This window comes from Oryctolagus cuniculus, chromosome 19 (genome assembly GCF_964237555.1).
Source record: "Oryctolagus cuniculus chromosome 19, mOryCun1.1, whole genome shotgun sequence".
Lineage (NCBI taxonomy): Eukaryota > Metazoa > Chordata > Mammalia > Lagomorpha > Leporidae > Oryctolagus > Oryctolagus cuniculus.
The window spans coordinates 50,107,164-50,128,907 of record NC_091450.1 but is presented as its reverse complement, the minus strand read 5'-3'; the positions used below and the strand labels follow the sequence as shown (position 1 = coordinate 50,128,907).

At 54.4% G+C, this 21,744-nt stretch overlaps 1 long non-coding RNA gene across 2 annotated transcripts; it reads right to left on the bottom strand.

Moving 5' to 3' along the window:
- Window positions 1-18,502: 18,502 nt before the first annotated feature.
- On the bottom strand, window positions 18,503-21,709 carry LOC103345300 (uncharacterized). Of its 2 annotated transcripts, none has more exons than XR_007915427.2 (3): window positions 21,452-21,709; window positions 20,099-20,265; window positions 18,503-19,311 (listed from the first exon to the last, which is right to left on the bottom strand). It is a non-coding gene; the product is annotated as an uncharacterized lncRNA (long non-coding RNA). The 2 variants fall into 2 exon arrangements; XR_515247.4 differs by having other exon boundaries at window positions 18,503-18,720; window positions 21,452-21,708.
- Between the last annotated feature and the right edge of the window lie 35 nt (window positions 21,710-21,744).

Below are 21,744 nucleotides of genomic sequence, written 5' to 3'. Positions count from 1 at the left end.
ACCCCTACGGCACAAGGAGCACGCCTGGAACCCCGTGACCCCGCACAGCCCACCCCTGCGGCGCACGGAGCGCGCCTGGAACCCCGTGACCCCGCACAGCCCACCCCTGCGGCACATGGAGCGCGCCTGGAACCCAGTGACCCCGCGCAGTCCACAGTCCATCCCTCCGGCGCACGGAGCGTACCTGGGACCCCGTGACCCTTCACAACCCACCCCTGCGGCACATGGAGAGCACCTGGGACCCGGCGACCTAGACCGACCCACCCCTGTGGCGCACTGAGCACGCCTGGAACCCCGTAACCCCGCCCAGTCCACCCCTGTGGCGCACTGAGTGCGCCTGGGACCCCGTGACCCCGCGCAGTCCACAGTCCATCCCAGCGGCGCACGGAGCGCACCTGGGACCCAGTGACCCCGCACAACACACCCCTGCGGCACATGGAGAGCACCTGGGACCCGGCGACCTAGCCCGACCCACCCCTGTGGCGCACTGAGCATGCCTGGAACCCCATAACCCCGCACAGCCCACCCCTGTGGCGCACTGAGTGCGCCTGGGACCCCGTAACACTGCACAGCCCACCCCTGAGTCGCACAGAGAGCACCTGGGACCCCGGAACCCCGCACAGCCCACCCCTGCGGCTAGGCCACAGCCACAGCCAAGGCCGCCCTTGAGCCACGTCGGGTTGCCATTCAGGCTTCCACTGCAGACTCCAGGGAGAGACTTCCATAGTGAACTCATCAGCATCGTGGATGCTTTCACGTCAAGGAAGGAAACTCAGAGGAGAGAAACGTTCCGCTTTTCATTTGTGTATTTGAGAGGCAGAGGGCGTTCCTGTCTCCTGGCTCACACTCCACACCAGCCAGGCCTGAAGCCAGGAGCTGGGAACTCAGTCCAGGTCGCCCACGCGGGTGGCAGGAACCCGATGATTTGAGCCATCATTGCTGCCTCCCAGGGTGTGCACTGGCAGGAAGCTGGGGTCGGGGACTCAAACCCAGGTTCTCAGCTCCGCTGTAGGATGCAGGCATCCTAACCACTAGGCTAAACGCCCACCTCAAGACTTAATACCTGGGGCCTGCGCTGTGGCGTAGCTGGTAAAGCCACTGCCTGCAGTGCCAGCAGCCCATGTGGGCGCCGGTTCTAGTCCCAGTTGCTCCTCTTCCAGGCCAGCTCTCTGCTGTGGCCCAGGAGTGCAGTGGAGGATGGCCCAAGTGCTTGGGCCCTGCACCCCATGGGAGACCAGGAGAAGCACCTGGCTCCTCCCTTTGGATCAGCACATTCCAGCCATTGCGGCCAATTGGGGAGTGAGCCAGCAGATGGAAGACCTCTCTCTCTCTCTCTCTGTAACTCTTTCAAATAAATAAATAAATCTCCAGAATGCAGGGAGCAAAACCTGATAGAGCTCCAGGAAAAAGAGACCTGCCCTGAGTGCCTGGGCCTCTCAGGTAGCTCTGGGCCCAGCCCAGCCTTCGGCCCACTGCGGCCCCAGCCAGGATCTCAGCTGGAGGCTTAGGAGAGCCCTAGAGCCAGAGCCGCCCAGCAAAGCCAGCCCTGGATCCACGCCCTCAGAAGCTGTGGGAGAGAAATGCTTGTTGGTACTTCAAGTCACCAGGTGTGCAGGTCATTTGTTAGACCGGGAGCAGGTGGCTGATTTGGCTTCTTCGCTCCCCTGGCCATGACCTGAGCGGAGAATCTCAAGTCCCAGGCTAATTCTTTTTTCTCTGTAGCTCTGCAACACGTTCAGAAATGACCCACTCTACCGTGTTTATTTGAGGACTTGTGGAGTTAAGAGAAGGTGGCCCAGGTCCCTGGGTCCCTGCCACCCACCCATGGGGGAGATCAGTTTGGAGCTGCTGGCTTTGGCCTGGCACAGCCCTGGCTGTTGCAGCTGTTGGTAGCTATGAGCCAGCACGTAGAAGATCTCTCTCTGTGTGTGTCTCTCCCTCTCTGTCTCTGTAACTCTACCTTTCAAATAAATAAACAGAAAAAAAGAATAAATAAAATATACTTGGAATTAAATGTACTATGTACAGCTGGAGAAAAGAAGAAAGTGCCAACAGTCTTTTTCTGGTTTAACAAAAAAGAGCCTTAATTATTTATGCATTTCAGAAAACACAGACATCAAATTCAATATTATTATAAGGGCAACACATTAAATATGATCAGCAGAATGCAGGCTTGCATGGATTATTTGTAATAGTTAAAAGGACATGGCTTTGGGTATCATAAAAGACTCATTTTGAGTGGCAGCTAAAAATGAGGACAACGTGGTATGTTTCTAGCCTTCCCTCGACAATGCAGAAGACTTTAGCGAATGCTCTCAATTTGCCTGTCAGAAATAGCCTTGTGACATTCATCGGCCTATGCATTATTTTTTTCCTACCAATTTATTTATTTATCTGAAAGGCAGAGTTACAGAGAGGGATCTTCCATCCTTGGGTTCACTCTCTCAAAGAGCTGCCACAGCTGGAAGCCAGAACTCCATCCAGGTCTCCCACGTGAGTGGCAGCGGCCCAAGCACTTGGGCCATCTTCTGCTGCTTTCCCAGGGGCCCTAGCAGGGAGCTGGATCGGAAGTGGAGCAGCTGGGACTCGAACCTGCACGTATGTGGGATGCTGGCTTCTCAGGTGGCACCTTAACCACCATGCCACAGCGCCGGCCTCAGGTTCTCTATTTAGTGCTGATGCCTATCCTGCTGTATGCACTCTGCTGCTGCTGCTGCAGATTTTGGTTGTTTCTGGTTTTGTTTGGGGTATCACACATCTCTGTAAGGACACGTGTTTCCTTTTTTTTTTTTTAATGAATAAACAACATTTCTTTTTATACTTACAGGCTGATGAAAACCCATTACTAATCCTATTAAAGAAAATCCACCATTTCAGTTGAAAACTCTATTTACTTATGAAATACTATATAAGTTTTCTCCAACACAACTTGAGAACATCACACTCATTAAATTTCAGTACATACTGGATTCAAGACCAAGTATGTGGGGGGCCAGCGCTGTGGCGCAGCAGGTTAAAGCCCCAGCCTGCAGCGCCGGCATCCCATATGGGTGCCAATTCAAGTCCTGGCTGCTCCACTTCCGATCCAGCTCTGCTATGGCCTGGGAAAGCAGTAGGAGATGGCCCAAGTCCTTGGGCCCCTGCACCCACGTGGGAGACACAGAAGAAGCTCCTGGCTCCTGGCTTCGGATCAGCGCAGCTCCGGCCATTGCGGCCAATTGGGGACTGAACCAGCGGATGGAAGACCTCTCTGTGTCTCTGCCTCTCTCTATGACTCTTTCAAATAAATCCTTAAAAAAAATAAGACCAAGTATCCACGTTACATACATGAAGTTAGATAACACATCGTCATCATCATCTTCACATTTCCAGTGTGTCTGGTGCATTGACAGGATTTTGTGAAGACACCGTATGAGTAGCCATAAGCATGTTTTGGGACCCAGTTAATGACGATTCTTCTGAACGTTCCGAACATTCTGGCATAGCAGGAATGGATGCTTTTGCAGCAGGTGGCTGCGAGGCAGGCATCTGTACTGTGAACCTGTGTCGCGGGAGGAGCACCGGAGTAGCTGCTGCGGTTGAAACACCCGTGGTTTGTGCAGTTGTGGTGCCCAGTGTGGGTACTCGGTCTGCTGGTCTCTGACCCAACACTTGACCGTGGGACCACTGGTGTGCAGAAGTCAGTGCCTTTTTGTGTGACAACTTCAGCCTGGCATTTGGAGCTGTGAAGTGCTATCTGTCGGTGGCAATCCAGGAACCAAATATGGCTTGGCCGACGCAAAGCGGGTTGATTTCTTTGCCTTGCAAGATCTGATTAAAAAAAGAAAGAAAGAAGGGCCGGCGCCGTGGCTCAATAGGCTAATCCTCCACCTTGCGGCGCCGGCACACCGGGTTCTAGTCCCGGTTGGGGCGCCGGATTCTGTCCCGGTTGCCCCTCTTCCAGGCCAGCTCTCTGCTATGGCCAGGGAGTGCAGTGGAGGATGGCCCAGGTGCTTGGGCCCTGCACCCCATGGGAGACCAGGAAAAGCACCTGGATCCTGGCTCCTGCCATCGGATCAGCGCGGTGCGCCGGCTGCAGCGGCGGCCATTGGAGGGTGAACCAACGGCAAAGGAAGACCTTTCTCTCTCTGTCTCTCTCTCTCACTGTCCACTCTGCCTGTCAAAAAAAAAAAAAAAAAAAAAAAAAAAAGAAAAGAAAACTCTCTTGGGGGAGGAGAAGAAAAGGACTGGCTGGCAGGATGCTGGATTGCCAGTCATACATCGTCCACGACCACAGTAGCTTAGCGTGGTGGCTCCAACAAAGTTCTACCTCGTCTGGAACCGTGGTGGCCCATCGGCAGGCAAAGCCCAGCATCTGTTGGAGAACTCCTGGCGCATACTCTGTGATGCCCGAACCCTTCGGGATTTGTGCTGGCATCTGTGTGTCTGGCGGCAAGCTCTTGGGAGAGCCATCTTTATTTTTATTTATTTATTTATTTATTTATTTATTTATTTATTTATTTATTTTAAGAAACAGAATTCTATCTGCTGGTTCACTCCCCAGATTGGCCAGAGCTGGGCTGATCGGAAGCCAGGAGCCAGGAGCTTCTTCTGGGTCTCCCACGTGGGTGGCAGGGGCCCAAGCACTCAGGACATCATCTCCCAGGCACATTTAGCAGGGAGCTGGATCCAAAGCCCAGAGGAGCCCGAGCAGCACAGCAGGTACACCCACTGTGCCACAGGCCCGCCCACCTCGCACTTTTTCTGACCTTCGGGGAAATAAATGTTCAGTCTTCCCGTCTTCCCCCACAACGTCCTGTCCTCCGTCAGCCTGAGGCCGCTCCCAGCTGTCCCTTGTTGGTTGGTTCCTGTCGTGACAGTGTTTTTTTTTTTTTTTTTTTTTTTTTTTTTTGACAGGCAGAGTGGACAGTGAGAGAGAGAGACGGAGAAAAAGGTCTTCCTTTGCCGTTGGTTCACCCTCCAATGGCCGCCGCGCTACGGCCGGCGCACTGCGCTGATCCGATGGCAGGAGCCAGGATCCAGGTGCTTTTCCTGGTCTCCCATGGGGTGCAGGGCCCAAGCACCTGGGCCATCCTCCACTGCCTTCCCGGGCCACAGCAGAGGGCTGGCCTGGAAGAGGGGCAACCGGGACAGAATCCGGAGCCCCGACGGGGACTAGAACCCGGTGTGCCGGCGCCGCTAGGCGGAGGATTAGCCTAGTGAGCCGCGGCGCCGGCCCTCCTGTCGTGACAGTGTGGCTGAATCTTGGCCGGTGCTTTTTCTTCACCTCCTGAGACAATCATGTGAGCGTTGTAGACAACAATTTTTTTTTTTTTTTTTTTTTTGGACAGGCAGAGTGGACAGTGAGAGAGAGAGACAGAGAGAAAGGTCTTCCTTTTTCTGTTGGTTCATCCCACAATGGCCGCTGCGGCCAGCGTGCTGCGGCCAGTGCACCGTGCTGATCCGAAGCCAGGAGCCAGGTGCTTCTTGGTCTTCCATGTGGGTGCAGGGCCCAAGGACTTGGGCCATCCTCCACTGCCCTCCTGGGCCACAGCAGAGAGCTGGACAGGAAGAGGGGCAGCCGGGACAGAATCCGGTGCCCTGACCAGGACTAGAACTCGGGGTGCCGGCGCCGCAGGCAGAGGATTAGCCTATTGAGCCGCGGCGCCGGCCAGACAACATTTCAAATAGTTATAAAAATACTAATGTCCAGGTTGCTCAGTACATCATTTCTATGGCTGCCATGCTTATAGTAGCTTCCACTTTTATAGGAAACCTGGCAAGTTGGTCACTTACATTAAGCATTATAAAATAGCACCAAGGGGCCGGCACTGTAGCATAGAGGGTTAAACCATGGCCTCCCATACAGGCCCCGGTTTGAGTCCCGGCCGCTCCATTTCCCAACCAGCTCTCTGCTAATGCACCTAGGCAAGCAGCGGAAGATGATCCAAGTCCTTGGGCCCCTGCACGTGCATGGGAGACCTGGATGAAACTCCTGGCTCCTGGCTTCGGCCTGGCCCAGCTGTTGTGGCCATTTGGGGGGCGAACCAGCAGATGGAAGACCTCTCTTCTCTCTCTCTCTCTCTCTCTCTCTCTCTCTTTCTCTCTCTGTCTCCCCCTCTCTCTCTGTAACTCTGCCTTTCAAATAAATTAATTTAAAAAAAGAGATGGTACCTAGCCTTCAAATATCAGAATTAAGTATTTCCCTATAAAGAGAAACCTCTGTGTGCAGTCAGTGGTTTGTGCAGGTTCCCCACCCCCACCCCGCCGCCCTGTGGCGCTGTAGTATTAAAAGCATTTAGTACCTGGGATTTATTATGCTGGAGTTGAGTCATAAGTCAAATAACGTACAAGTCTCCTTTAACAAGAATACTTTGTGGACACAGTTACTTCAAAACGGAATTACATTAGCAAAATCTAACCTCACGTGCCTTAGCCATTATAGAAGTGTGACTGACACGTGACGATTCCAAGCACTAGGCACACGCACGCTGTGGAGACATGAGCAGCCGCCCCCTCTGTTGGGGCTCAGAGGGCCTGGAGACGGAAGTACTTATTTTTCAGTGGATATTATCAGCCTACAACCCGGCCTTATAAATCAGAAAGGTTTCTGGAAGCACACATCTAAAGAAGGCATTACCTTTTCCAAATCATAAAATTTTGGCAAGCCGAGACGGTGCTCTGTAATACAATCGAGCTATGTTTTCGTTGGGGTCATAAATTACTCTAATGGTCGTTTCTACGGCAAAAATACCATTTAAAGACAAAATCAAATGTCCAGGGCTTTTCGGGAGACTTCATAGCAGAGCCAGATGTCTCGTACAAATTCATACGGTTCTGAAAAATTATACAATTTCCTTCCTTTAGAGTGAATTTCTCTCGCAAGCTGCTGAGTGGTCACAGCCAGGGCAATCCATGCTCTGTTTCCTTCTGGGGTGGGTCCAAAACTTCTTGGTAAAATGCTTCAAATTCTACCTGCAGAAGCTCAGATCTGCCAGTACCAAGTCAAGAGTATTTTTCCAGTACTGGTAAATACTGGTGATGGCCACGTCGCGGGCACTCCCTGTGGCGACTGCTCTGGTCTGGAAGCTCCGTCCCATCCGTTCTCACCACTCAGTCTCCTTCTTTCTTATTTTGACGTGTGCCTAGCTGGGGCGGGCATTTGGCACGGCAGTTAAAAGATGCCGCTTGAAGGGGCTGGCGCCATGGCTCACTGGGTTAATCCTCCACCTGCGGCGCCAGCATCCCATATGGGCGCCGGATTCTGTCCTGGTTGCCCCTCTTCCAGGCCAGCTCTCTGCTGTGGCCCGGGAAGGCAGTGGAGGATGGCCCAAGTGCTTGGGCCCTGCACCTGCATGGGAGACCAGGAGGAAGCACCTGGCTCCTGGCTTCAGTTAGGCACAGTGCCAGCCGTAGCAGCCATATGGGGAGTGAACCAATGGAAGGAAAACCTTTCTCTCTGTTTCTCTCTATGACTCTACCTGTCAAAAAAAAAAAAAAAAAAAAAAAAGATGCCACTTGGGGCGCCCGCACCCTGTGTCAGAGTGGCCTGGGTTTGAATCCCGGCGCGGCTCCTGGCTCCAGCTCCCTGCTGCTGTGCATGCTGGGAGGCAGCAGCTGATGGCTCAGGTATCTGGGTTCCTGTCACCCACGGGGGAGACCCAGATGGGGGTTCCCAGCTCCTGGCTCCCCAGGCCTGGCTGGGTGGACGTTTGGGGAGTGAATGAGAATGTAACTGCTCTTTCTCTCTGCCCTACAAATCCATTCATACCTACTGCAAAAAACAATAATCATAAAGTGCATGCAGTATGCAGCTGAGTCTTGTACGTAACAGACACAGGTACATGCACTGCCAGCTTTCGGAGGGTGGGGTGAGAGTGTGTCCTGGCATTTCCCACCCATCTCTGTTGTCGCTTTTCTACGGACACTGCCACCACCATTGTCCTTATTTTTACTGAAACCATCAGATCTGCAGTTGGGCATTTAATCGATGGCGACCCAGAAATGTGCTCTTGGCCTCTGGGTTGGAAGATGTTACACTGGCCGTTTTGTGTGCAGATTCAAAGAGGAGGAAAAAAAATCCCGAGGACAGCAGTGGGGGAGAGCTGAGCCCAGCCAGGTCGGGCCCTAAGGGAAGCGGGACTGATGCATGGGGGATGGACACTTTGCTCAGCCTCACTCTTGGACTGCAGGTGCACCCAGCGGCTCGGGATGTAAAACATCCCACTGGCGCTTGTTTTACAGGCACTTCTATGGAGTATACATGTTCTGTTCTTTGTTAAAAGGTTTACTTATTTATTCATTATGTATTTATTTGGTAGGTAGAATAGAGAAGGAGGGAGGGACAGAGATCTTCCATCCCTTGGTTCACTCCCCAAATGGCCACCCTGGCCAAAGACAGGAGCCCAGAACTCCATCTGCCTCTCCCACGTGGGTGCAGGGGCCCAAGCACTTGGGCCGTCTTCTACTGCTTTCCCAGACCATAGGAGAGAGCTGGATGGGAAGTGGAGCAGCCGGGACTCGAACCGGCGCCCATGTGGGATGCCGGCACTGCAGGCCGGAGCTTTAACCCGCTATGCCACAGTGCCAGTCCCTCTGCTTAGGATTCTTAGTGTTCAGTTTTTTTAGACTCAAGACCCAATAGTTTTGGAAAATTCTTTGTCATTGCCTATTCAAATATTACCTGTCCCATCCTCTCTGTATTCTTCTGGAAACTTCGACAAGTGTTGAGTATGCTTGCTCTACCGTCTGTGTCTCCTAACTTCACGGTCATCATTCCAGCTCTGCTTCCTCAAACCTGTCTTCCAGTTCGCTAATGCTCTCACTGCATCAACCTGGTATTAAATCCACTTGCTGAGGGCGTATGGGGGATGTCCACTTCAGCCACATTGTTATCTGCGTCAGGGCCAGTGCTGTGGAGTAGCGGGTTGAGCCGCTGCTGCGAAGCCAGCATCCCGTACGAGCTCCAGTTCGTGTCCTGGCAGCTTCACTTCCGGTTCAGCGCCCTGCTAACGGCCTGGGAAAACAGCAGAGGGTAGCCCAAGTGCTTGGACTTCTGCCACCACATGAGTGACCCGGATGAAGCTGCTGGCTCCTGGATCAGCTCTGGCCGTTGCAGCCATTTGGGGAGTGAACCAGCGGATAGAAGACCTGTCTTTCTGCCTCTGTGTCTCTGTAACTCTTTGTCTTCCAAATAAATAAAAAATAAGTCTTAAAAATATTTATTTACTGAAAGGCAGAGTTTTTGAGAGTGAGCAAGCTCTTCCATCCACTGGTTCACTCCTCAAACAGCCGCAACAGTCAGGGTTGGGCCAGGCTGAACCCAGGAGCCAGCAGCTTTATCTGGGTCTCCCCCATGGGTGCAGAAGCCCAAGCACTAGCGCCATCTTCCACTGCTTTCCCAGGCACACCAGCAGGGGGCTGGGTCAAAAGTGGAGCAGTCAGGACCGGAACCAGCGTCCATGTGGGATGCCAGTGCTGCAGGCAACAGTGTAACCCCCTGCGTCCCAGCACCGCCCTGCTTCTGACATTTCCTAACTAAACCCATCATTTGCTTTTGGTTTTCACTTTATTTTCTGAGAACCTCTTGGCCAGCAAACACTTTACAAGTGCAAAAGGGGGATAACATTGTGATCTAATAGACAGACGTGACAGCGCACAGCTCAATCAAGGTCATTATCCCTTCCCTTAGCCAGGAAGGAGCAGCGGCCAACAGCCGCGGGCTCACTTCACAAAGCCCAGGGCAGCGACGCCTGCATTCCAGCCCCGACTTGGGTCTCTAAGGTCCCAGATGGAGGTCAGGACAGAAGGATCTGGGTTGGCCCAGTTCCACTGGCCCCACAACTGGGTCAGCTGGACTGGAGGGCAGGCCCTAGAGGAGGCCTCGGGGTTCTGTATTAGGCCCCACCTGTTTACCCATGTGGGATGAGACACAAAGTTGAGACGCCTTGACTCACCGAACCGCAATGGCCTTGGCTTCCCTCCGCGTCCCAACCCACCACCACCACCCACAGTCTGCCCTCCGCCCTCTCCCGCCCCGTGAACCTCCAGCAGGACACCCCGGGGAACGTCACAACTCCGCGGAGCCGTGGCCAGGTCCCCGGGCAGGTACTGCCCAGCATCCTGCTCCTCCTTCGCGGCCTGGACGCCTGCGTGTCCTCTGTACCCATCCTGTAGCCCACACCAGACACCAGGGAGCTGCCCTGGACTCTGCCCTCCCTCCTTCTCAACTTGCAGGGTCACAGGTCCCACAGGCTGCCCAGCGGCCTGAGGTCCGCTGCCCTCGCTGCCCCTGCATTATTACGTCACTGCCTGCCTCAGGCCCAGGCTTCAGGCGCGCTTCGTCGGCCTTCCACAGGGTTATGCTTTGCTTTGCTTTGAAATAAGCCACCAGTATGGTAGGTGCGGTCCAAAGCACCCTCCGTACACTTTCATTTTGGCTTCAAGGTTTCTGCACAGTGAACTGTAACCTAACTTGATGTAGAAACAAGGAGTGACTTATTAGAACCGGCCCCCCGAGTCTCAGCCAATCACAAGCGGCCATTTGACCCGGTGTAACCAATCAGACCATCGCTTACCTCACTTCCGCTCTCTGTCCGTCACTTCCGCTTCCCTGGCTATAAATATGACCTGGCCGCACGGTGGAGTTGGGTGTTGCGTCACTTTCTTGTTCCTTGCTGCTGGTTGGTTCTAGAATCAGTGTCCAAATCTTGGCTTGTTGTGATTTTGTCTTTACACAACTCTAAACTACAGAGAAAGGATTCTGACTTCGCTTGAGAAATTCGCTGGACCCATGGGCACTTCCATCTTTGCGAGGGGAACAACTGGTGTCCCAAAGGGCTGCTGTTTGCTTCAGGAGGGGCTCAGCGCTCCTCCCGCCGGCAGCTTTGACCCTCAAAGCATTTGAGATTAAGACCCTGCTCTTGACTGAGCCGGCTCAGCCCCGGCTGCTTGGGGAGTGAACCAGCTCGCTCGGCGGGCATCCCCGGTCACTCAGTTTCTGATTCGGCTTCTTGGTAATGCAACCTGCTGCACCAACCACAGCGTCAGCCCGGAGACTCAGGGAACTAGACACAGCAGTCAGATGTGTCCCCTAGCAGCCCACGTCCGCGTGCCTGGTACAATTCCCAGCTCCGGCTCCAGCAGCCATGACTCAAATAATAGCTGCTCCCTACCACCCACTTGGGAGACCTGGGTTGAGTTCCCAGCTACTGGCTTTGATCCCTCAACCCAGCCCCTGGCTCTGTGGGCATCTGAGGAGTGAGCCAGCAGATAGGAGTTTGCTCTCTCAAATACAAAAGTAAACTAGAAATTGTTATAATTCATAATATTACCCAATATCTAGTCTACACTCAAGCTTCCCTAATCGCCTCAAAAAAAAAGTTTATAGCTATTCTGTTGTTTTGATTGCCAAACCAGGCTCCCTTCAAGGCACAAGGGCTGTTTGCTTGTCTTGTCTGTTCATTCTCTCAAACTCCAAAACATGGTTCCCACCATTCTGTCTCTGACTTTTTAAAGCCAGCAGGCCCATTACTGGGGAGACCATGGGGCCGGCAGAGGGTGGTTTCCTGCTCTTCAGAGAGCTTGGTGGTGGAGGCGTTAGTTTGCTTGTTTGCTTTTGACAACGATTTCCCCCTGGGAGAGCGCGGGGTCCACAGGGAGGAAGGAGATTAAGCAAAGAGGGGCTCACCTAAATGAGGACCAACCCACGGCAGGACAGGGCCAAGGGGAGGTCCCTGGGTGGGCCCTAGGATTCTGGTACCTGACACCTGTCTTCCTATTTCTCCATCTCAGTTTTAGTTCAACCTTAAGCATTAGAGTTGGCTACCCAGGGCAGAGTGTTTTATGTGAGCCGTGCTGTGTAGACTGGGAGGATCTACATCTGGGGATGAACAGGACAGAGAAAACTGAAGCAAAATCAAGGAACAAGGATGCTTGTCCAAAGCAGTAGAGCAAAGCAAGAGGTGGCAAGGGACAAAGTGGAGCTGGACCCTCCCTAGGGGCCCTCAGGGGCATCCAATGGGGGAGGGGGCACTAAGCTTCCGGAGACCCCATGGAACAAGTGCTTCTTTTGAAAAAAAAAAATTAATGGATTTTTATTTATTCAAAAACACAGAGAGATCTTCTACCTGCTGGATCACTCCACAAATGTCCACAACAGCCAGGTCTGGGCAAGGCGGAAGTCTTGAGCAAGGAACTCCATCCCAGTCTGCAATGTGGAGGCAGGGACCCAAGTCCTTGAGCCATCACCTGTTGCCTTCTGGGGTATGCATTCTTAGAAGGGAGGGAGGGAAGGCTTCACAAGAACGTTTTAGAATTTCTAGATGTCTGCAAGCTCTTTTTGAGACCACAGTGAACTATGGCTCTCAGGCTACACCAAATGCCATCTTTAAGGCCAAGTACCTATTGGTTTTATTGGTTTTTATCTTCCTAGAATCTCTGTTTCTCTTGGGAAACTGCCAGCTCTCCTGTTCCATCCCATCATGTAATATACCAATCAACATGTAGTGTATTACAGGACCCAGGCGTGGCAGATTCCAGTGTCCGCCCCCTGGGCGCGCTGATTGGTGCAGGCAGTGCCCACGTGACCCAAGGAGAGCCAATCAGCGGCCTCCTTGGGTAGTCGCGCACATTTTGCTGGGAAGAACCAGCCATCTGGTTAACTGAGGGGCAGCAGGTTGCTTGCTGCGCCGGGAAGGCTGGCCTCTCCCGGGTGTAGGAGAGATTCCGGTGCACACCACACGGCAGCAAAGATGATCCACGCGCAGCGAGACCTTTACCTCGTCAGCCAATGGACGGGAAAGGGAGAAGGGTATTCTGGGAATTGGGGGCAGCGCGTACAATGGCAGGTGACAAAGGACTGGGGAGTAGGAGAAGGCTAGTGGGAGGCCAGCACCCTCGTGGGAGACGGGGGACGCAGGATGGGAATGGGGCTGGCCAGGGGCGCAGCACCAGACGTTGACTTCCGAGACCAAATGCGGCGAGACCTGCAGCCCCAGAGTCACCAGGTTTTCTAAATACAGATGGCCATCACTCCAGCCCCTGTCCGCGGCAGCTCAGGAATTTGCAAATTAAAGGTAGGCAACAGCGAGAGAGCTCTGCGGAAGCGCCAGGGGCAGGCGGCGGCGATCCGGCCTGGACTTTGCCACCTCCGCCCCACCCATTGGCTAAGGGCATCTCGCACGACCAGGCGACTTGACACTCGCATTGCACCTGCTGCCTCAAGATACCGATCGAAGGTGGTCTCACTCTTGCTTTGCTTCTGTTCTCTGTATACCGTCTTTATCTTCTATGGGTCCCAGCCCCTCTTCCTCAACATCCAGTGGCCTGTGGACGCTCCCACTCTTCGCGCCCTCTGCGAACACTGAATCCGAGACCATCTAACTGCGGCTCACGCACTGCAATTCCTAAGACCCCAGCTAAAGTCTTTTTTGCTTCCCCAGTTTCTGCGTCTGGGTTGACAGCGATGGCCCCTGAAGGACCCTGGGGAGGGGCTGCACCTCCAGGCAGCCCCTTGCTGTTTCTGATCATCTCCGTGCACACTCCCAGTTTTGCCCCAACTCCCTGGCGCCCTCTTCACACCAATGTGTGAACTTTCCCCTTGGAGGGGGGAACTTGAGCTACCAGAGCAGAAGTCCAGTGCCAAAAAGCAACTTTTTTTTTTTTTTAAAAGAACTTATTTATTTGAAAGGCAGAGTCACAGAGAGAGGAGAGCCAGAGAGATCTTGCATCTGTTGGTTCACGCCCCAGGTGGCTGCAGCTCCATCCGGGTCTCCCACGTAGGTGTAGGGGCCCAAGCTTTTGGATCATCTTCTGCTGCTTTCCCAGGTGTATTAGCAGGGAGCTGGATCAGAAGTGGAGCAGCTGGGACTGGAGTCCGTGCTCATATGGGATGCCAGTGCCGCGGGCAGCAGCTTAACCTGCTGCACCACAATGCCAGCCACCAGAAAGAAAGACTTAAAGTGGGGGCTGGGCACCAGGATCCTCCTGCAGCCCAGCCCTGTGCTCTGTTGGGTCCTCTCCCAGCCTTGAGTTCAGAGCCTTTCACAAATCCTCCACTCTCAACCCCCTTCAATCCTGCCCGGCTTTTTGGTCCTAGCTTTTGACTAGAAAGAAATGTTTAAGAAAAGAAAAAAAAAGTTCAGAGATTATTCCACTGGGGCACCTTTTATATGAATTTGCTGGATTTTGTATCACCCTGGACAGTGGCTGTTTAACGTGGCTCATTTTGGCAACCTCTGAGCCCGTCCAATGGGAAAAGCAAGCACAATTCAAATACAAATGCCTGGGTACTGGGACAATGGGAAATGGGATTGTGGGTTGTTGGGCACCACAATTAGGGCATTGGGATGTCTGCATCTCACATCAGAGTGCCTGGGTTCAAGTCCCAGCTCCACTCCTGATGGTAGGTTCCTACTAGTGCCCGCCCTAGATGGCTCAAGTGCTTGGGTCCTTGCCTCCTGCTGGGAGACCCGGATGGAATTGCCAGTTCCTCCTGGCTTCAGCCTGGCCCAGCCTCCATTGTTGGGGGTATCTGGGGAGTTGAACCAGCAAATGGACCATTTCTGTCTCTCTGCCTTTCAAATAAAATAAAGAAAGGTGAGTTTGTCTTGGCACAAGTTTTTTTTTTTTTTTTTTTTTTTTTAGGGCTGGCTGGTGCTGTGGTGTAGCAGGTGCCTGAGTACTTGGGCCATGTGCTGCTGCTTTCCCAGGTGCATCAGCAGGGAGCTGGATCAGAAGCAGAGCACCTGGGACTTGAACAAGCTCCCGTATGGGATGCCAGAGTCTCAAGCAGAGGCTTATGACAGCCCCATCAATATTGTTCTATTGCTGTCCCCGTCCCCCTTACAAGGAATGTCCCTTTGAAATGCCCAATCACCCTTTGTTTCTGCATCAACCTATCTACTTCTAAAACCAACCTCTTCTTCTCAGCCCACTAGAACGCTCATTTTGTTTTAGGGAATTAAGTGCTGCCTGGTCCTAGAATCACAAAACCAACCAAGACCTCTAAACTGCTTTGTCTTTTGACAACTTTGATCTCAATCCCATTGGACCAAGGGTAGGTGTTTAGCGGAGGGGTTACACACCTGTTAGGATGTCCGATACTACAGCGTGTGGGTCCATGTCCTGGCTTTGCTCCCAATGCCAGCTGCCGGCTAAAGCAGACCCTGGGAGGCAGCAGTGATGCCTCAGGTGGTTGGGTTCTTCCGGAACGAGACCCCAGGCCTTCTGCCTGGCCTCGCCTGCCGCAACCCATCCACCTTAGGCGTTTGAGGAGTGAACCAGCACTGCTTGTCAAGTACATTTTTTATTATTAAAGATATATTCAAGCCGGCGCCGTGGCTCACTAGGCTAATCCTCCGCCTTGCGGCGCCAACACACCGGGTTCTAGTCCCGGTCGGGGCGCCGGATTCTGTCCCGGTTGCCCTTCTTCCAGGCAAGCTCTCTGCTGTGGCCCGGGAGTGCAGTGGAGGATGGCCCAGGTGCTTGGGCCCTGCACCCCATGGGAGACCAGGAGAAGCACCTGGCTCCTGCCTTCGGATCAGCACGGTGCACCGGCCACAGCGCGCCAGCCGCGGCGGCCATTGGAGGGTGAACCAACGACAAAAGGAAGACCTTTCTCTCTGTCTCTCTCTCTCTCTCCACTCTGCCTGTCAAAAAAAAAAAAAAAAAAAAAAGATATATTCATTTACTTGAAAGTCAGAGTCACAGAGATCTTCCATCCAGTGGTTCACTCTCCAGGTGGCTGCAATGGGCCAGGCCTAAGCCAGGAGCCAGGAGCTACATCTGGGTCTCCCATACGAGTGGCAAAGGCCCAAGCACTTGGGCCATCTTCCCTTGCTTTCCCCAGGTGCATTAGAGGGGAGCTGGATTGGAAGCGGAGCAGCTGGGGCTCCAATCAGCACCCATATGGGATGCTGGTGTCACAGGTGACGTCACAACGCCAGCTCCATTTTTAAGAACAGAAATAGCATTCTAAGCCTTGCTGCATCAGATACAATAATCCATGAACAGGGCCGGCACCGCGGCTCACTAGGCTAATCCTCTGCCTTGCAGCGCCGGCACACCGGGTTCTAGTCCCAATCGGGGCGCCGGATTCTGTCCCGGTTGCCCCTCTTCCAGGCCAGCTCTCTGCTGTGGCCAGGGAGTGCAGTGGAGGATGGCCCAGGTGCTTGGGCCCTGCACCCCATGGGAAACCAGGAGAAGTACCTGGCTCCTGCCATCGGATCAGTGCGGTGCGTCGGTGGCAGCGCAACGGCCGCGGCGGCCATTGGAGGGTGAACCAACGGCAAAGGAAGACCTTTCTCTCTGTCTCTCTCTCACTGTCCACTCTGCCTATAAAAAAAAAAATAATGCATGAACGAGAGTTGACTTCAGAGCCGGCACTTCCTGATGTGTCTCTACAGAGCCACCTCTACCCTCCACGACTCTCCCAGGTGCCCCCTCCCCCGTCCTATCCCCCCACCAGCCAGCCCCTCCCCACAGTTACCAGTCTCCTGATGTGACCAGGGCTGGCCGGATCGCAGGTCCTCGCCCTGGTACAAGGACGGCCTCTCAGGGCAGACAGAGAGGAGCAGTCAGCACAGCGGAGACCCCACCTGCCGTGGTGGTCCACGGGGGCTCTCCATGAGGGACTGAGAGCCCAGTCGACATTCAGAGCAGAGTGTCCACAGACGGGAGGGACCCACCTTTTTCTCCTGTCTGCTCCCTCTCCGGGATCTTACTGGGCGGAGGGCTTTCCAGGCCTGGAATTAGCGCCATTCCTCCCTGGAGCCTATCAGCACCATGTAACTGAGATCAAAAGCCCTCCCTGGCGCAAGGCAGGGAAGTTTCCCAAGCTGCCCCCCAGGAGATGGCTGGGGCCCACCCAACACGGTCGTGGGACATGGCCAGACTCCCCGGTGCAGACGCTGGTCTGCTTCCAAGGCTCGTTTCTACTTCTCTTCCCTCATTCAACCACACAAAAGTCCCATGTTTCGGAACTCCAGCCTCTCGTACACATAGGCTAATGTCCAACATCCTGCCTCATATACTGTGACCCCCTTATCCAAGGGGTGTCCCAGCCTGAAGTGCGTCACCCATGCGATGCCAGGCGTTTATGGAGACACTGGCCGGGAATAAATCCCAGTCCCCAGGCTGGAGCCATCGGGAGGCTGGTAGTTGGTAGTTGGTCAATAGCATGGCCAACCTCACTTCTGGGACCCCTGAGTTCGCTCTGTGAACAAAATGAACCCTCCGGGATGACAATGAACTCCCCCCGCCCCTCTCATGCGTAGGGGTATAATTGGGTGACTCAGAGAGGTGAGCAGAAAAACAGGACTTATTGAAAGGCGAAGAGACAGTGCACACTCAGACGTGGTGCCCACCCCGGCCGGGATCGTCCCTTCTGTAAGATAAGGGGTGGTGCTCAATGGGCAGGGTTTGAGGTGGGAGAGCAGCACACGACTTAGTCCGCAGGAAGGTGTCACACAGTGTCCGGTGCATGATGGGAAGCAAGGCTTAGCTGCACCTTGGGGAGTGGGTGTGCCGAGTCTTCAGCCATGTTGAATCGGCAGGGCAGGTGGTGGGATTTGACTCCCCGCTCACCCACATCAGAGCAGTCCGCTCAGACCTCCTGACCGCCTGTTTCCCAAATGCTCTGATGATTTCGGCTAACAGCATGGGGCGGGGCCCCTCGCTGCAGCCCTGTGACGGCCCTCCCGCTGAGATCCCCCCCAGGCAGCACCCCCCCCACCGCGGGGAATGACAGCAGGAATCACGTGGCCTTCCAGACACCAGTGGTGGTCACCGCCCTTGGCAAGAGGGATGTGGTGGCCTGGGGCCCAGCATGTGGAGGTAACCGGCATTTTCCCATAAACCCACGCATGACTTTGGAATCCTGCACAGGGTGCACAGAGCTTGCGTTACAAATAGACTTTGTGAGACAGCAGCTAAGATGCCAGTAAGGATACTCTCATTCCATAGCAGAGTCCCGGCTACGCTCCCAGGTCCAGTTTCCTGCACATGCGCACTGTGGGAGGGATGATGATGATGGCTCAAACCCTCAGATCCCTGCCCCCTGCCTGGGAGGCCTGGATCAAGTTCCCAGCTCCTGGCTTCGACCTGGCCACTTGAGGCGTTCGGGGAGTGAACCAGTGGATGCAGCCTCTGTCCATCTGTCTGTCTCTGCCTTTCTTAAGGCTGAAACGCCCTCTGGGGTCCCATCACTCCAAGTGTCCCTGATCCTTCTCAACTGGGTGCCCTGTGCCCCCAATCAATGAATGCAGAGCCCTGGGGCTCTCCCTGTGGCCCAGCCTTGGCGCCAGCCGGCCAGCTGTCCAGCACTGTGGGTCTAGTGGCACCCGGGCCAACCCACGTGCTAACAACCTAACCACCACCCAGACCACGGACTTCCCAGCAAGGGCTGGGCTGGAACGTAGGTGCCCACGCCTGCCGAGGCCACGGGTGATGCTGTCCAGTGTGGACGCTGGCTGCCCACACGTGGCTTCTGAAACGTAAATGAAAACTCACGAAAATTAAATAATTTTATTTTTTTAAATTATTTATTTGAAAGTCAGAGTAACACAGAGAGAGGAGAGGCAGAGAGAGAGGGGTCTTGCATCTGCTGGTTCACTCCCCAATGGCCGGAGCTGCGCTGATCTGAAGCCAGGAGCCAGGAGCTTCTCCCGGGTCTCTCGCGTGGGTGCAGGGGCCCAAGAACTTGGGCCATCTTCTACTGCTCTCCCAGGCCGTAGCAGAGAGCTGGATCGGAAGAGGAGCGGCTGGGACTTGAACTGTCATTAAGTACTCAAGCCCCTGCCACTCACACAGGAGAGCCAGATGGAGTTCCTGGCTCTTGCCTTCTCCTGGTCTAGCCCCAGCTGTTTCAGGCATGTGGGGAATGAGCCAGTGAATGGAGGATCTCTGTTTTGCTCTGGGTCCCTCTTTCAAAGAAATACACAAACATTTAAAAAAAATCATAGGGGAGGGGAGAATGTGGGAGCTGCAAGCAGATTAGTAGAAGAAGAAAATATTGTTTTTAAAAAATATTGTTTTTTCATTGGGACCGGCATTGTGGCATAGTAGGCAAAGCCGCTGCCTGCAATGCCGGCATCCCATATGCGCACCTGTTTGAGTCCCGGTTCCTCCACTTCCGACTCAGCTCTCTGCTATGGCCTGGGAAAACAATAGAAGATGGCCCAAGCCCTTGGACCCCTCCACCCACATGGGAGACCTAGAAGAAGCTCCTGGTTCCTGGCTTCAGTTCAGCCCAGCTCTGCTGTTGTGGCCATTTGAAGGAGTGAACCAGCAGATGGAAGACTTCTCTCTCTCTCTGCCTCTCTTTCTGTAACTCTTTCAAATAAATAATGAATAAATATGTTTTAAGATGTATTTATTTATTTCAAAGGCAGAGTTACAGAAAGAAAGGGAGAGACATCTTCTATCTGCTGGTTCACTCCCAAATGACTACAACGGCTGGGGCTGGGCCAGTCGGAAGCCAGGAACCTGGAACTGCATCCAGGTCTCCCACGTGGATGTGGGGACCCCAAGGACTTGGGCCATCTGCTTTCCTAGGTGCATAGCAGGGAGCTGGATCAGAAGTGGAGCAGCTGGGACTTGAGACAGGACCCATAGGAGATGCCGGCACTGCAGATGAAGTCTTAACCTGCTGTGCCACAACCCGGCCCCATACATAAAATATTAAGTTGATGGGGCCGCTGTTGTGGTGTGGAAAGTTAAGCCTCCACCTGTGGGGCCAGCAACCCATATGGAAGCTGGTTTGAGTCCTGGCTGCTCCTCCTCTGATCCAGCTCCCTGCTAACGGCTGAGGAAAGCGGTGGAAGATGGCCCGAGTGCTTAGGCTCCTGCACCCATGTGGGAGACCAGAAGCTCCTGGCTCTGGTCTGGCCCAGCCCTGGCCATTGTGGCCACCTGGGAAGTGAACCAGCGGATGGAAGATCTCTCTCTCTCTCTCTGCCTCTCTGTAACTCCTTCAAATAAATTATCTTAAAAAAAAAAATGCAAATGGTTGATCTTCATCTCAACACAGTGTATTTCAAATGATTGTAGAAACTGAAAATGAGTATCACCGTGACCATTATTCCCATCTTGCAAAGAACTGAGAGACTGAGCAACTCACTTGAGGTCACACAACAGTCACATGTAGCCTAATGACAGAATGCGTCCAACGGCCACTTCACTCTGCCAACATCTCAGGACATCCGCACAAAGCTCAAGGTGTGTGAGCCTGGTGCCACTGTCACACGACATACGGTCCTACAGCGAAAGCCTTCTGTAACTAGTACACTGTAAGACAACAATAAAAAGTACAGTAAGGACCTAAACCAGTAACAGCTGCATTTGAATTAGTTTATTTATTTTCATTGTACTGCAAAGGCAGAGAGAGAGAGAGAGGGTGAGAGCGAGAGCAATCTTTTTATCTACTGACTCCCCCAAAAGCCTGCAACAGCCTGGACTGGGCCAGGCAGAAGCCAAGGGCCTGGAACTCATCCGGGTCTCCGACGTGGGCAGCAGGGACCCAAGCGCATGAGCCATCGCCTGCTGCCTCCCAGAGTGTGCATTAGCAGAGAGCTGGCGCTAGAGCTGGAACCCGGGCATTCGATACGGTCGCAGGTGTGCTGAGTGGCATCTTCCCTACTGTGCCAAAAACCTGCACCTCTGGTCTCAGCGACTTCGGACCGACGACAAACGTGTGAGCACAAACAGTGAGGTTTTCATTCAATGCACCCACGGAGCGATGGGACAGGTATGTGGAGGAAAGGGCCAAGTTTGAACCATGCAGGCAGAAAGGAAACCCCTGGCCCGTGTCTTAGCCAGGTGCTAACAGTTCAAAGCCCGCTCCCTCCACCCAGGAGGCTCCTTGACCGTAGAGCAGATCTGGAAATGATCCACGCATGCACCCCACAAGGCTGCCAGCACCCTGCTGGTGCTCCAGACCGGCGTGCCGGGAATTTTACAAACACTTATTTCAGTTTTCACAGCACTGAGAGATGGGAGCTCTCCGGGTCCCGTGGATCAGAGAATCGAGTTGGCACCGGTGCGAATCCCGGTAGCTTCACTTCCGATCCAGCTCCCTGTGGGTGCATCTGGGAAGGCAATGGAGGATGGCCCAAGTGCTTGGGTCCCTGCTACCCACGTGGGAAGCCTGGAGGAGGCTCCTGGCTTTGGCCATTGCAGTCATTTGGGTCTCTCTCTCCCTTCTTTCTCCGTATCTCTGCCTTTAAAATAAATAAATCTTTAAAAGACGGTCCTCGCGCCCCACGTGGGAGAACCAGAGTTGCTGGCCCATGGCTTCAGCCTGGTGCAGACGTCAAAGGCACCGGGCCAAAGCCAGGGGCCCCGACGCCCACATCCCTCCCAGGGCTCGGCGAGGGTGCACCCCCCCCCCCCACCACCAGCCCTGGCCCTCCGCCCTCGAGCCGTCCCAGCAAGCGCCCCGCTCCAGCCAAGGTGGCTCGGACTCGGGGGTTACCCGGAAGAGGTGCGAAAGCGCAGCGGGCCGGGGACAGCACCCGCGCCGGCGGACGCGGACGGGCAGCCGCTGCCGGAGGCTCCCGGGGGTGTGGGGGGCACCGGCGCGCACCGGAGGGCGGGGCGCAGCCTCCGGGCCAGCACACAATGGGTCCGCGCGGCCGGCCATGCGCGCGCGCGCGGCCTACGCGCCGCCGTCCCACGTGGGCCGCAGAGCGCGCCGGGCCAGCAGCGGCCTGTCGGCCCAGGCCGGGCGCGGCGCGGCGGCGTACGTGCGCGCGCGCGTGCGCGTGC